The sequence below is a fragment of the Schistocerca nitens genome, chromosome 8 (genome assembly GCF_023898315.1).
Source record: "Schistocerca nitens isolate TAMUIC-IGC-003100 chromosome 8, iqSchNite1.1, whole genome shotgun sequence".
In the NCBI taxonomy this organism is placed as follows: Eukaryota; Metazoa; Arthropoda; class Insecta; order Orthoptera; family Acrididae; genus Schistocerca; species Schistocerca nitens.
Window position 1 is genome coordinate 134,687,541 of NC_064621.1, and position 14,133 is coordinate 134,701,673.

The following is a 14,133-nucleotide window of genomic DNA, read 5'->3' on the forward strand; positions in this document are numbered from 1 at the left end:
GATTTCCCAGCCTTCAGCTCTGATTTATAACGGCTTACACGTGCAAGCCGCGCAGTCGGACTCCGCCAGGCTAGCGCCTCCACTGCTGGACCACTCCGCGCCGAGTAATTGTTTCCTCCGACAGAGTTATTGCATGCGGTATTGAGGAATCAGTCACGGTCTGATATACGGCCGCAAGAGAACTAAGGTGGCTAAATGCGCTGATATATTCTTCCACGTCTTCTCACATATATGAATGTCGTGTTTTTCATTTTCATTTTTTTTTCTATCCACTTCGCCGATTGTCAAATTAACCTAATGTAGAGGTAAGTGTTTGCCTGTCTCTGTCTTCGAAGAATCAAAACCACAATAGCTTAGTTAACTGGAGGCATGTATACGAGTTTTAGACATAAGTGATTTTGTGTGGGATCGACGTACAAATGCATATTGTGCTCGATGACCAACATATTTTTAATGTGGTACTCATGAGTGATTATATTTGAATGTGAATAAGCGCAAGACGTACTTGTACAACGTTTCTGTCGTCCTTCAATCGGTTTAAGCTTCACCCTTAATTCTGACGCAGCATAAAAAAAAGGAACTCAGTGAAGAACAATTTACGAGGGTCACTCCAAAAGAAATTACGAGGGTCACTCCAAAAGAAATGCACACTATCTTTTAAAAAATACAGTTTTCATTCTGCATGTGTGAAAGTTTTACAGTGTGTAGATAAATCCTTCTCGCTTGTTTTCAAACTTAGTTCTACCTGTTCCCTTGAGTGGCGCCGTCACAGCGTGTCTTCAAGATGGCTGCTATACTTGACGTTCGTCAGAAGCAACGTGATATCATAGAATTCCTGTGCTGTAAAAACGAGACAGTGGAAAACATCCACAAGCGGTTGAACAAGGTGTGTGGAGATTCTGCTGTCGATCGCAGTACAGTTAGTCGGTGGGCAAGCGGGTTACATGATGAAAGCGGGCACGGCAATATTGAGGATTGTCCTCGCAGCGGCAGGCCTCGTACTGCACACTCCAGACAATGTGCAGACAGTTAACGAATTGGTGACTGCTGACAGACGCATTACAGTGAACGAATTGTCACGCTACCTTTGAATAGGGGGATGACATGTTTGCATAATACTGAAAGTGTTGGCGTTAAAAAAGGTTTGTGCCAGGTGGGTTCCCAGGATGTTGACAGTGGCTCACAAAGAAACAAGAAAAACGGAATGCAGCGAACTTTTGGAATAGTACGAGAATGGTAGAATTGTGACAGGTGGTGAAACATGGCTCCATCATTTTTCACCAGAGACGAAGAGGCAATCAATGGAGTGGCATCATGCAAATTCACTCAAAAGTTCAAAACCACACCTTCTGCTGGAAAAGTTATGGCTACGGTATTTTTCGATTCCGAAGGACTCTTGTTTGTGGACATCATGCCAAGTGGAACCACCATTAACTCTGATGCATATGTGACGACACTGAAGAAACTTCAAGCTTGACTGAGTCGTGTTCTACCACATCGGCAAAAGCAGGATGTTTTGCTGTTGCACGACAATGCACGGCCACATGTCAGTCAAAAAACCATGGAAGCGATCACAAAACTCGGATGGACAACACTGAAACACCCGCCTTAAGTCTTGACCTAGCTCCATGTGACTATCATCTCTCTGGGAAACTGAAAGTCTCTCTTCGTGGAACTAGGTTTGAAGATGATGACTCCCTTGTGCACGCTGCCTAACAGTGGCTCCAACAAGTTGGTCCAGAATTTTATTCTGCGGGTATACAGGCACTTGTTCCAAGATGGCGTAAGGCAGTTGAGAGGGATCGAAATTATGTGGAGAAATGAAAATATTGTTCCTAAAGGATGTATCTACACACTGTAAAACTTTCAAACATGTAGAATAAAAGATGGATTTAAAAAAAGACAGTGTGCATTTCTTTTGGAGTGACCCTCGTACGTCACATTCCCCATTTACAAAAGCTGCACGCAATGTGATCACCCATAATCATTCGCTGATCAGCCAAATCATTGTGATCTCCTGCTTAATAGATTGTTTGTCCGTCTTTGGAACGGGATACATCACTGATTCTGTGCGTCAGCGATCCGACAATTTGTTGGTAGGTTTGTAGTTGTATGCGACATAAGCGTCTACGCAAAAGTCATGTAATTTGCGTAAACAACGGGCCACAGGTCTCCGTACGTGGTGATGGTACCCAGTATTGAGCCACAAGGCTTCCATAGGATTTATACCTGGCAAATTTCGTCGCCGAGTCAGCAACGTCAGTTCGCTATAACGCTCTTCAAACCACTGTACCACGGTTCTTGCTCCGAGACAGGAACAATTATACCGCTGAAAGATGACATCGACGTCGGAGAACACGTGAAGCATGAAGAGATGGGGGTGTTTTGCAGCTGTTAGCGTGTTTTCGATCACTACCGAAGGTCCCGTGCAATCGCAGGAAAAGTCTCCCATAGCATAATACTGCTCCCGTCATCCTGCGTCCGTGGCGCGCTGCACGTTTCGAGACGCCGTTCACCGCGATGACGACGTTTTTGAATACGACCATCGACGTAGTGTAGCATAACTGTGAACACATAGGAAAGTTCTGCTGCTGATCTCCGTGTTCAACAACGTACGATGAACGGTGTGCTCCGAAACACTTGTGCGTGCGCCAGCATTGTGCTCTTTCGGCAGAGCTGCCACAAAAAATCTATTCTACTTTACAGAGCAGACATGCCTCCGAACCCAACGTTCTGTGAAGAGTCGTAGAAGTTCAACCATTGACGCCTAGTGGTAGTTTCTCTGTCGTTCTGATGCCCACGACAGCAGCGCGTGTGAACATTCGACCAGCTTCGCTGTTTTCGAGATACTCGTTCACTGGCTCTGCGTAATAGTAGCCTGCCTTTTGTCAAAGTTTATTGTCTCAATGGGTTGCCCGATTTGCAGTCCATATCTTCCCTAGCGTGACCCTCCGTCAGTGCCTGCTCCGTTTACATATACTTTTGTTACCACGTCACGTACCCGCAACGCCACAAGGTGGCATGCACCGTCGCGGTGGGCAGTGGTCATAATGTTTTAGACTATCAGTGTACGTTTTTATGTTGTAATGTAGACATACGAGCCTTCAAAGTCTGCACTGATGTCACTGTGAAATTCACTACCGACTATTTGTTTCATAACGGTCATTATGCCGTCCGCAGGTTCGAATCCTGGGGGGGGGGGGGGGGGTTGTTTGGGGAAGGAGACCAGACAGCGAGGTCATCGGTCTCATCGGATTAGGGAAGGACGGGGAAGGAAGTTGGCCGTGCCCTTTCAAAGGAACCATCGCGGCATTTGCCTGGAGCGATTTAGGGAAATCACGGAAAACCTAAATCAGGATGGCTGCACGCAGAATCCTGCCTCGGGCATGGATGTGTGTGATGTACTTAGGTTAGGTAGGTTTAAGTTGTTCTAAGTTCTATGGGACTGATGACCTCACATGGTAAGTTCCATAGTGCTCAGAGCCATTTGAACCATTTTATTTGAACGGTCATTATTTTTGTCACTCATCTCCCACACTACGTTGACTTCGCCGCCATGCAGCGTATTAGACAGGTAGCACATCCTGAAGCCTTCGATCCTTCGATAATAGAATCTGCTGATGGTGTTCACATGTTCACAGAGAAAAGAGCGCTAACTTCAACTTCAGGGTATTTTCCTGCATTTGGTCCTTTGAATCATTTCCTTGTTGAAACGGGAATTTGCTACTTCTTCTTCAATGTGGACCTGTGCTGCACATTAGATTTGTCCATATCATCCTATCAGCTTCTGTAGTAAATTTACTCTTCGCATTTACAGATATAAATTAAAGTCACCGTCCGCATTTTTCTGTCTGTATGTAAAGGCTCATCTCAGGAACTACTGTAGGGATTTTGAGACAGGATTCACTAATAGACAGACTGATTTAAGACGAAGGTTTGTATACATAATTTATTGCTGTTACGCCAGACAGGTCGAACTGCCGTTGATATTTAGTGCTATCCGTGCTAAGGCGAGGCTGGTCACTAGTAATGAATAATGTGACTCAAATTTGCATCATAACTGCAACGAATTCCAAAGTTTGTTGATGATATTCTCGTGTAAACTAATGGAACAGAACATGGTAAAAATATCCATCTGAAACACTAACAGTCGTAGACGCTTACGTTGTTGTCTCATAGAGATGCATTAATTTCCGAACTCTAAAATGGTTCAAATGGCTCTGAGCACTATGGGACTCAACTGCTGTGGTCATCAGTCCCCTAGAACTTAGAACTAGTTAAACCTAACTAACCTAAGGACAGCACACAACACCCAGCCATCACGAGGCAGAGAAAATCCCTGACCCCGCCGGGAATCGAACCCGGGAACCCGGGCGTGGGAGCGAGAACGCTACCGCACGACCACGAGATGCGGGCTTCCGAACTCTAGCGATATAGTTTTCCCGTAGTTGCTGATTCAGGGATCCGGCAGCAAACCCGAGGAGGCTACCAAGAACTATTACGCCGGTCAAACCTATGCTGATGAGAGTGTTGCTGCGTTTCCAACCAAGGAACAAGCACTAAAGTCGAAGCTTCCGTGATGGTCAAGTATATCGATATTTGTACAGTCGCGTATGTACAAGTTGTGGTCGAATCCTGGGAACCAGGTGCGGCTTGTATTCGCAAAGATACTGTATGAATGTAAGGCGTCCCACAATCCACAAAGTGCTTTTCGGCATTCCCCTCAAGCAATTTAGAGAGATCTCGCAAAACATGAATGAGAATGGCCAAATTCGGATCTGAACCCTACTTCTCCCGTATACGAGTTCTGTGTCCATGGGCGCTCTGAGGAATGTATCCCAGAGGGGGCAAGGTCACAAAACTACCGTATTTGGTACAGCTGAATCGGTCAGTTTAAGAACTAAATTTGAGAATAAGTATACTAAATGTACTGAATGTTAAGCCATTGATAATTCAAGCTGAATATTTTTTGGGGGTAGTTTATTTTGATACTTAAAAGGTACACATATATCATAGATATAAAGAAAGTAGAACTTCTTGTATTGTCGATACGAACGTGGATTCCATCTTTTCGATTTAACGGTATGAAATTACATCCAATGTATTATTGAATCCAGCGTATCCAACAAGTTATAAAATAAATCTAGAAATTTCGTGTCTCCTTCAAAGTAGTTCCCTTCTAATTTCACACACTTTTTCCAGCTCTTCTGCCATTGATGGTAACATTACTGGAACTCTTCTGTAATATCCTCCGAGACCCTCGTCACAGCTTTTTGGACATCTTGTGTTGTTTGCAAATGGTGTCCCTTGATCTCCGCTTTTGACTCTTGGAAATAGAAAAAAGTCGCACGGAGCGATATCTTGTGAGTAAGGTGGCTGTGGTAGTACTGAAATTTGTTTTGAGGTTAAAAATTGCCGTAGTGACAGAACAGTAGGGGATGGCGCATTACCATGATGCAGAATCCAATTATCAGCAATGTTGGCACGGACACGAAGAACTCTTTTCCGAAGTCTCAACTGATGTTCAGTTCTTCTAGAATGATTTTCACGGATAATCTTCGATCAGATCGTACGAATTCACGGACCCTGGCCAAGTTGACATCCGACCGTGAGGTTGATGGTCGTCCACTGCGGTCTTCAACATTCGTTCTGCCTTCACTAAACATTTTATGCCAACGAGAAACTTGAGTTCTTGACATAACCTCCTCTCTAAAAGCCTTCTGAAGCTTACCGTAAGTTGTCGTCGCGTTTTCACCAAATTTAACGTAAAAAGAAATGGCATACCGTTGCGCAATATTATGCGGTTCCATTTCCGTGACGAGAGACACAAACACGTGTTAACTTATTACAGCACAACTCTCGACTGAGCAGTTGCATCGATGTGCCACTTGATCTAGTAGCAGCTTATAGACCAAGGTCAAAGATACTGTGCCTACGCAAGTCTGCAGGGTTGTCACATCCTGCAAAGAAAATCAGTCTTATTACTTGATTGTCGCACCTCTTATTCGATGCCAACAAATTTCTCTTCCTCAGAAACGTTTTACTCGCCATTTAGAGTCTACACTTTATATCCTCTTTACTTCGGCCATTATCAGTTATTTTTCTGTCCAAACAGCAAAACTCATCTTCTATTTTAAGTGTCTCGTTTTCTAATCTAATGACCTCAGCATCATATGATTTAATTCGACTGCCTTCCATTATCCTTGTTTCGTTTTTGGTGATGTTCATCTTATGTCCTCCTTTCAACACACTTTCCATTTCGTTCAGCTGCTTTTCTAAGGCCTTTTCCTGTCTCTGACAGAATTACAACGTCTCGGAAAACCTCAAAGTTTTTATTTTTTCTCCCTAAACTTTATACCCAACTCCGAATTTTTCTTTGGTTACATTTACTTCTTCTCGGGGATAGGCTACAGTCCTCTCTCTGTCTCTTCTCAACCACTGATTCCCTTACATGCCCCTCAGCTCTCACAAACACCGTCTGGTTTCTGTTCAAGTTGTAAGTAGGCTTTCGCTCCCTGTATTGTAGCCCTACTATCTTCAGATTTCAACGTGCAAAGCATTCTCTAAGTTTAGAAATGTTATGAACGTGGGCTTACCTTTCCTTAGCCATCTTCTAAGATAAGCCGTAGGATCAGTATTGCCTCGCGTGTTCCTACGTTTCTCCAGAATCTAAACTGATCTTCCCGAGTTTGGATCCTATCAGTTTTTCCATTCTTCTGTAAAGATTTCTGTTAGTATTCTGCAACCATAACTTATTAAACTGATAGTTCGGTAGTATTCACACGTGTCAGCATCTGTTGTCTTTGGAATCGGAATTATTACATTGCTCTTAAAGTGTGAGGGTATTTCGCCTGTCTCATATATCTTGCACACCAGATGAAGGAAGTTTCATATCAGCGCACACTCCGCTGCAGAGTGAAAATCTCGTTCTGGAAACATCCCCCAGGCTGTGGCTAAGCCAAGTCCCCACAATATCCTTTCTTTCAGGAGTGCTAGTTCTGCAAGGTTCGCAGGAGAGCTTCTGTAAAGTTTGGAAGGTAGGAGGCGAGTTACTGGCGGAAGTAAAGCTGTGAGGAGGGGGCGTGAGTCGTGCTTGGGTAGCTCAGTTGGTAGAGCACTTGCCCGTGAAAGGCAAAGGTCCCGAGTTCGAGTCTCGGTCCGGCACACAGTTTTAATCTGCCAGGAAGTTTCAGATGAAAGGGTTTTATGTAAATTGAAGGGGGTACAAGGCTGTCAGCTGTAGCGGGACATTACGCGGAATGAGCGGCGACGAGTGAAAATTTGTACAGGCCTCGATTCGAACCCGGGAGCTCCTGCTTACTATGCAGGTGCGGTAACCGCTGCTACATTCGGGACACAGCGTTACCGCAACTGCGCAGCATATCTCGGAGCGCCCCACGGCCGATCCACATTTCCGCCGAGCGCCTTCTATCCACAGTCCCTGTCCTTTGGCTCCATGTTCGCTACTCTGAGATTCCCACATGATATCAGTTGATTTGTGCGTCCGCACTGAAGACGGCTGTTCCATTGCCTCAGCTAGTCGTATCAATTGTATGAATTAGTGGTATCTGATCTCCCGAAAGAACAGACACCACTCATTCATACGAAAGAGTTTTATCATGCAATTTTGTCACATGATGACACGGTTGGAGGCCGTGGCTGTTATTTGAAGACAAATGTTGATGGTGTTAAGACAGCAACCAGCCATAAATTTATTTTCAGTTCCTTTATTCAAAAGGTGTCGTTACCAGTTACGAATCACTACGATTCGTTTTCAGACGGTTTTTATGTGGTGCTTTTTTTACAGAGCAATTGTCCTAAAATATAAATCATAATTATAAGGACGCCACACAGATGCTTGCGTAACACATTATCGTTGGATGTGACTTACGTGAAATGTCGGTGTGGAGTGTTTGTTTTCATAGTTTTTGTCCAACAGATATGAATACATTCCCACTGTGTTCTTATCATTGCACACGTAAATTTCTCTCACTGAACACTTCAGATTTTTCAAAGAATAGATTTCTAATATGAACCAAATGTTTTGATGCATACAAAGTGGTTACGAACATATGAGTGTCAAAGATGCTATGATATATCGTAACATTATAAAGATGTCCCTTGTTTGGAAAAATGCAACTGAAACGCCTTTTACATTAGTACAGAGTCATTAATTTTGTAAGTTTTTGAGCGAATACTGTTACATTAATTATAAAGATCTTACATGTTAAAGATAGATTTTTTTGTGTGAGTTTAGGTAAGAAAGTACATTATTTATTTATATTTAGAATCATGACACTGTAGTAACATATAATTTGCTACTTGATCTGCAGATAGGTGTAGGAATATTATTTGCTTTGGAGGGTTTGTCATGGCTGGCTTTCCCAAGGCTATCAGTAGTTCCGATGGAATGTCATCTATCACCAGGCCTTTTTTGGATTTAGCTTTTTCAGTTCTCTGTCAAATTCTTTTCGCAATACCATACCTCCCTTCTGATCCTCATCTACGACCTCTTCCATTTCTATAATACTGCCTTCAAGTTCATCTCCCTCGTAGAGACCATCTACATACTACTTCCACTTTTAGCTTTCCCTTCTTTGCTTAGGACTGGTTTTCCATCTGAGCTCTTGATACTCATACAGCTGCTTCTCTTTTCTCAAAAGATCTCTTTAATTTCCCTGTAGGTGGTATCTACCCTTCCCCTAGTGAAATATACTTCTAAATCCTTAGATTTGTCATTTCTTCTTAGCCACTTTGCACTTCTGTCAATCTCATTTTTTAGTCGTTTGTGTTCTATGTCGCCTGTTTTACTTGCTGCATTTTTTTAAATTTTCTCCTTTCGTCAATTTAATTCAATATCTCCTCTTTTATCCAAGGATTTCTAATAGGCCTTGTCTTTTTTACCTATTTGATCCTCTGCTGCCTTCACTATTTCATCTCTCAAACCTACCCATTCACCTTCTGCTATATTCCTTTCCGGTTTTGCAGTGAATCATTACTTTATGCTCCCTCTGGAACTCTCAACAACCTCTGGTTCTTTCAGTTTATTCAGGTCCCATCTCTTTAATTTCCTATCATTTTCCAATTTCTTTAGTTTTAATTCATAACCAACAACTTGAGGTCGGATTCCACATCTGCCCAGATGCTATCTATAACACTTCATTTACTTAGAAAACCTCACATCATGTTAATGCATTTACTGAGTTATTTTCGTGCACTCTATTCTCTGTAGTTGACAGACATAATTAACGTTTAAGGAAATTGTCGCCAGAGCTAAATTTTTTGATTTGTTTAGTTGAACTTTAATTTGGGCCAGCACTGGAAGGAATAATTGTGGGAAACTTCCCAACACATCCTTAAATTGCCTGGCATAACAGGCATAACTGAGATGGACTTCGTCTTCTCTGTTTGACACATTACTGAGCAGCCATGAAGACTGGAACATATCTTGAGCTGTGTTGCACACCGTGGAGCTTGAGAAGGGCTCAATTCATGGAACGTAGAACTTTTGTTACCTTGAAGTTTCTCATTCTATCCCTCTCTTCTTGCTCAGAAAATGGTACTTTCTCTTTTAGGCTGATACATTTGGGTCCATAGAATGCTCCAACGGTTTTGCAAAACCGTGCTTTCCAGAGTCAACTACAATCGCTCTGCGACAGTAAAACACAACGTGATATTAGTAAACCGTGATGTGCCTGCTTTGACCACAGTCAAACCATATCCATGATTGTGATTCAGTTGCAGCCATTCTTGTCTCGTGCTGGAAACAGGTGTTGCAGTCCACGTGCTACTACGTTGGAATCGTTAGTTTACAAACTGTAAGGTGGTGTGGTCTCCTGGCCTTCATTTCTTACATATTCCGTCCTCACAATCGTATTCTGCAAAATCAAGACGCTTCATTCGAACCCAAACTCGATAAGGTAGAGTCAATTTTGTGTGAATTCATGTAAGCGATATGCAAATCCAATAAGTAAATTGCAAGTGCGCACCAAGGTTGAAAAAGTCGAGGCTGGCGTACACAACATTTCGGCCACAGGAATTTTCATCCAAAGAGGCGGCCGGCCCGCTGGGTGGCCCGTCCCTTCAGAGGGTTGGGTCAGCACACACCTACTTCGGCTGGAACGACCGCCCAGAGAGAGGACAGCTTTTGCCAGAGCGAAGGGATAACAACCCCTGAGTTCGACTTGGAACCAAATTCCACTACATTGCGTGGGAGTGCCTGGAAGATACATTTTTTCATGGACCGACTGCGCAGTTAGAGAGTTCTCACAGGAGGACAGTACACGCCTAATAGAGATGCTACATATCTCTGCATTGGTCGACTTAAACGAAACGTCATTCTCCCATTTAAAAGAGCAGTGCTGATTGGCGCAATATTTCTGATGCAAAGAGCCAGAGGAGTGAGGGAAGACAGCGAATGATATACCCTTGCAACTTTTCCAGGTAAAGAGGCCGTTCCGTTGTTGCTCTTGTAGCGGGAACACGTAACGAGAGCGAGTGCGCTCGTATGTGTACGCAAAGAAAGAGGAACAAAGTCTCTCCTCAGTACTTCACTGGGAGAGCACCTCTGTCGTTAGCAAATCGGAGTGATACTCTGTATTGAGTCACTCGCGATTAAGCGTTGTTCAATGCGTTGGCCACCACGTTTATTGTGCGGTGTGAACACAGACAGAGTACTAGTTAAACGCCTGCTAGTTAAACGCCTGTGAGCGAATATTGAGTGGCATCGCAGTGGGCTGGTTATCTGACTGGTGTACCAAGCCAATGGTCAGACTAGGGGCGGATAGGAGTCCTGACTTCATCAAGGCGCAGGGAGAGTTTGATTGGCGAAGGTCAATCCAGATAGACAGAGATAGTTGTGTTATTTGTCAGCAGTGAGCGACGCAGGCAGCACTCATCGGAGCTCACGGCATTGTACACTACAACGTATGCGAGCCCCATCTGTCCTCCATAACAGTACACTCCATTACATTTCTCACGCAACAGCCTTCACCGTACCTAGAAAAGTTATTCAAGTTGTGTACGCGCGGCTCTCAGCCATTCTGCTGAGTAAATAACATACTTAAAGAACAGGGAGAAAAGAACCTTTCCATACTTTGTAAATTAATAGCATTCCTATCCATAAGAGGCAATCTACTGTTCTGAAAAGAACCCGGTACTTTATTAATTTATAAGAAAAAGTTTCACTTGATTTCTCAGAATTTTTTTGCATTAATTAATATTTTTCGTTCGTTTAATGTTTTTCTTACACTAACTAGCAATACTCCAGTACCCAAGTAATCCACTAGTTACGTAAGAATGTAGAATATTTTTGTGTCTTTTCCTTACAGCAGACGACTCCAGAAGATATTTCTTGCTGAATGTTTTTTCAAGCAGTTCTTGATGGTACATTAGGAGCATCTGTCTGACTTCTGTAGTAGTGTGAGGTGGAAATTATTTCTTTCAGGAGCCAAAGGGTAGTTGTTGGATCAATCTATTGCGCAACTTGACAAAATAAAGCCCACACACTCACAAAACATAAATTATATTGGCATTGCTTTAAGAAAGAAAGTTACCCATTGCATTCGGCAATGCTAGATCTACAGTGCAGTACGACTGTAGACAATCATACCTAAAAATGTGTGAGAATTTTGTAACGAACAGAAAGCGTGTATCCCAGGCTCCAGGAAAAGGCCAATGCCTACGATCATCGCCCCGTCCTCCCTGCCTTGCAGGCGCCTACGTTTGTGTCTCAACCAGTGTGCCACCTCACTCGATCGTTACGGTCCAGATTCAATTTTCCCAACACTGCTGAGTGTATTCCCGATTTCTGATTCGACGCGCCCATAACGCCCGGAGGCGCAGCCGAAAACCGTTTCCAGAGCTGAGGGGGAAGATGGTTGGATGGAAGCAGTTCTTATAAATCTCGGGTTAGTAGAGGGGGAGGAAACGATACTCCCACAGTGCCGTAACTGCCAATAGAGGGTGAGCAACGCGGTGGATTGTTACGATACGGGGGCAGAAGGCGGCGCGGGCGCAGGGGAGGTGGAGAGTAGCCGTGTTGTGTCGGCAGGCCGAGATGGCGCGCCAGATAAAGTGATTCACGCCGGCGGTTTGTTTGCGGCGACGGCCGGCAGACAGCAGCGGGAGGCGGGCGCTGTTTTTGCGCAGCAGCAGCAGCTTCGCGGTGTCCGCCCCCGCGGGCAGCGCCGGCGTAACTTGTTGCTGGCCGGCCGCGGTGACAAATGTGCCGCTCCGAGCCACCGAGCCTCCCAGCTCCTCCGCCGCCATCCGCGGCTCGGCGCCCCGTCCCACCAGGCACCGTTATACCCGCCGAGCAATACTTCTGCTGACCTGTGCGGCCTCTGAGTGGCCTCGCTGCGTCCGAAACCGGAGTCCGAAGGTTAGGTTCCCGCCGCCGGGCTGGGTGTGCGAGAGCGTCGAAAGAAGACATAATTGAGCCGTCGTAAAAAAAATTGCTGTTTTCAAGAGCGCGCCGCAGCGCGTTGGGTGAAGCAGTGGCCCTCCATTTATGGCGGTGGCGCTACTGTGGCAATCGCAGCTTTGGTGTCTCCCTGTGGTGGGAAAGCGGAAAGGTTGCCTGTTCACGTGCATTTAAGGGGCGCTATCAGTTCGGCAGTATCCTACCCTCCAATGGTCTCAACGCCTTCTCCAGAATCACCTTGACCTTTTTGCCGCATGGTGTAACCAGTGGCTCCTGAAAAATCAATCCTTCCAAGACCCAGGCAATCATCGTAGGTCGTACCACTCGCTCCTTCAGGCTCCTGGATTTCTCTCTTACCGTCTGCGCCCGTCCTGTCCGCCTCACCCACACCCTCACCTAACTTGGCCTCACCATTGACCGTCACCTCACCTGGATCCCTCATCTCCGCTCCATGCAATCCAAAGCCCACAACTGCCTCCGATCAACTCCTCTCTGGCTGGACATGCGGGTTGCACCCCTCTACCATCCTCCACACCTACAAATCCTTAATCCGTCCCATCCTCTGTTATGCCAGTTCCGCCTTGGTATCTGCCCTCCCCCCCAAATTCTATAAGTCCCTCCAGATCCTTGAGCGCCATGCACTCCACCTCGCCTTCTGTATACGCCTTCCATCCCCCACGCGGATCCTCTATGACCTCATTCCTTTCTTCCATCTGCTCCTGTTCCTCGAACATATCCTCATACTCTACACCTCCCACCGTCTTGATCCCCCTCACCCCCTGGTTGCTCCTCTCCCATCCCCGCCCCCTGCCACGTCTTCACTGTTGTGTTCCCCCTACCCTCCATCTCTACACCCTTCATCTCCTTTCCCAAGGTGGCTTCCATCAACTCCCCCTCCCAGATGATGACCTCTCTCCCTCCATTTATCCCTCCTATCAGCTCTGATCCTCACCCCCCTCCTTTCCTCTGTCCTTTTCCTGGGCTCCCTCTCCTCCCCTTCCATCCTCTTTTTTCCCACATACCCTCTCTCTGCCGCCTCCTCTCCCCCGAGTCCTTTTGCATTTCCCTCCTGTGCCTTTTCCCATTCCCTCTCGCGTCTGCCCTGCCCCTCCCCCCCTATGAGTCCTCTCCCTCCTTTGGTTCCCCCCTTTTCGTTTTTCCTCTCCTCCCTCGTTCCCCCCCCCCCATCTGCCCAGCCCCCCCCATCTGCCCAGCCCCCCCCCATCTGCCCTCAGCTATGGTGTGTTATCTTTGTGCCGACATTTTAGTACAGTATGTTACAGTGAGTGTTCAGTGTTGTGTGTCTTCTCCGAAGTGTTGCGAACAGCCATCGTACTGTCGCTGGGTGTGATTTTTATATCTCTTGCGAACAGAAACCAGGCTGTCGCCATGTTGTTTTTTTTTTAATACTCTGTCTACTATGTTGCCTGTCTGCTTCCTGTATATTTTATTAGCTTTGCCAACCCTTTGCATTTTGTTTTAACTTTCCACAATTTGCCGCCGTTTTTACAATTTCAGTCACCGTTTTATCGCCTGCTCTTATTGTTTCTTATCTTCTTTCTTACGTTTTAAAAAGTCTGTAGGCTGCAGAGCAGGGAATAAGCTGCTGCCAGCCCGCCCCCTTCGGGGGGAATCGAAATACAATAAAGGAAAAAAAAAACTCCGCAGTGAGTCAGTCGGAGTGAGGCTAGGTCAGTCTCGCGTCACTA

The 14,133-nt window shown here is 45.4% G+C and overlaps 1 protein-coding gene and 1 non-coding gene across 4 annotated transcripts in view; one reads left to right on the forward strand and one right to left on the reverse strand.

The window, feature by feature from the left end:
• Positions 1–14,133, reverse strand: part of LOC126198890 (semaphorin-2A-like) — a 1,278,287-nt gene that overhangs the window by 1,049,327 nt on the left and 214,827 nt on the right. The window lies entirely within an intron of this gene.
• Trnas-uga (transfer RNA serine (anticodon UGA)) lies at positions 7,091–7,165 on the forward strand. The gene has a single exon. It is a non-coding gene; the product is annotated as a tRNA-Ser (tRNA).